The sequence below is a fragment of the Ptychodera flava genome, chromosome 2, assembly GCF_041260155.1.
Source record: "Ptychodera flava strain L36383 chromosome 2, AS_Pfla_20210202, whole genome shotgun sequence".
In the NCBI taxonomy this organism is placed as follows: domain Eukaryota; kingdom Metazoa; phylum Hemichordata; class Enteropneusta; family Ptychoderidae; genus Ptychodera; species Ptychodera flava.
In genome coordinates, this window is record NC_091929.1 from 47,958,400 (window position 1) to 47,960,959 (window position 2,560).

Below are 2,560 nucleotides of genomic sequence, written 5' to 3' on the forward strand. Positions count from 1 at the left end.
ATGGAAAAGTGTATGGGAGACTATAATCTAAAGATATGCCTTGTGTATCTGGACAATATAATCATATTCTCATCCACTTTTGAAGAACACCTTCAGCGGCTTGAGGCAGTCTTTGATCGTCTCCAAGAGTATGGGCTGAAGGTAAAAGCATCCAAATGCCAACTTTTCAAGAGTCAAGTCAAGTTCCTTGGGCACGTGGTTTCAGGAGATGGCGTAGAGACTGATCCGGACAAGGTTAAAGCCCTGAAAACATGGCCTGTTCCGAGGAGTGTCCATGAGGTCAAGTCTTTCTTAGGTTTTGCTGGTTACCATCGTAGGTTCGTCCCAGGTTTTTCAAAGATAGTGAAGCCATTGAATGATTTGACAGCTGGACTCCCAAGCAAGCGCAAGGACCGAAGAAGAACCAAACACCCATCACTGCTGAGTTTGTGTGGACAGACCAATGCCAGACTGCTTTCAATGACATCATTCACAGGTTATCAAACCCACCTGTACTTGCTTATGCTGACTGTGGCATCCCATTTGAACTCCACACAGATGCGAGCCTTAATGGTCTAGGTGCTGATCTATATCAAGAACAAGATGGCAGGAAGAGAGTTGTTGCATATGCGAGTAGGGGTTTGTCTCCGAGTGAAAGAAAAATAATCGCAATCATACCAATCCATAATCCAATAACACTAGGTCAAAATTTGTGAGACAATAGATGTAAACATAGACACAAAACAGCACAGAACAGACAGTAAATAGACGGTACAAACAAAGTCAAATTCATGAAAGAAAGATATATGGACCTCTGGCCAAAAGACCAAGAAGTGATGTCAGGTGTTTCGAAAATAGTAAGCGCATCCTGCCCCACATGTGGCACCCGCCATATATCAATCTGTAAGTCAGATAGGTAGTGGTCACTAACTAAGGCCCAATGTCACCGATGCCATCAGTGATCATTTGTCGAAGAGAGATATTGTATTTATCTACCAGCTTGCGATACTGCCAAAAAAGCGTTTGAATGTAGAGACAAGTCTTGCTCTGGTGTAACCTTGATTTAACAGTTTGAAAGAGAGATGGCCATGTCTCTCTACAAAATCACCATATGAACTGCATGCTCTTGCATATCGTATAAGCTGGGAAATGTATACCCCATAAGCAGGTGAGAGTGGAATATTACTGATGAGGTGTGGAAAATTAATTATACTAAAGTTGAAATCATCTCTCTGTCATATAGCCTAGTAGAAAGGTGACCATTGGAGTCAAATTCAAGTAAAATGTCCAGATATGAAGCAGAAGAGGCCGTTTCTGTAGTTTCTTTAATCTCCAATTCTGGAGGATAAATCATAGCGAGATATTAACTGAATTCAGAGTTATTCAATGAAATAACATCGTCTATGTATCTAAATGTTAGGTGAAAGTACGAGCTACAGAGACCTTTTTCTGCTTGATAAGGTTCTGGATAAATTCTGCCTCGTATGAGAACAGAAATAAGTCGGCAAGTAAGGGAGCACAGTTAGTGCCCATGGGAATTCCTATACACTGTTGGAAAATGTGTCCTCCAAATTCAACAAATATGTTGTCAATGAGGAAATCAAGCATACTGATAATGTCTTTCTCGGTATAAAACACTTTAGCATTAGTTGTATTTTTAACAAAATATGTAGAATTATACCCTAATACCACATATTTGTAACGGCGTGAACCGTTTTTGTAGAAAAATGCTTGGTTGATGATGTTTTCAAGCGTTCTTTCAATTTATCATGTGGTATTGTGGTATACAATGTGGAAAAATCGAAAGTTTTAATAGATGTTATTTTTGAAACAGATCTTGATTTCAAATTTTCCAAGAGTTCCTTCGAATTTTTTATATCCACATTTGATTTATACCACTCCGAGAAAAGACAACATCACAGTATGATTGAAGTCCCCGTTTAACAGTACAAAGAACAGAAGTCAGTATCTTCGATAACTCTGTTGTTGAACATTTGAAGATCCTGCGATAAACCTAGCTTTGTAAGGTGTTTTGTGGAGCTTTGGTATCCAGTATAAGCTAGGCAACTTATTATGGTCATCCTTTGTTGTAATATTAAAATTATCCATGAATGACTTATGGGACTACCCAGCTCATAAGCTTGAGTTTCTAGCCTTAAAGTGGGCAGTAACTGACAAGTTCCACGATTACCTGTATGGGAACTCATTCAAGGTAGTTACTGACAACAACCCTTTAACCTATGTAACAACGAGTGCAAAGTTAGATGCCACTGGCCATCGATGGCTTGCTGCACTTTCAATGTATAACTTCAGTCTTGCTTACCGACCAGGTACAAGGAATGCCGATGCTGATGGCCTATCTCCCCGGCCTCACACTCCTAGCCCAGAGACCGACTCTGACTCACTTCAGGATACCCTCAGTCGCTATGAGACAGGAGGGAGTGAAGTGCCATGTGAATCGGTAGAGGCTGTGTGTCAGTCTTATATGACTGCAAGGATTCCCTTGGTAGAGATGGTTGGTTGTTCAAATACAGCAGTACCAGAGACCATGGATTGTCCCCCAACACTGCCAGGGAGTGAA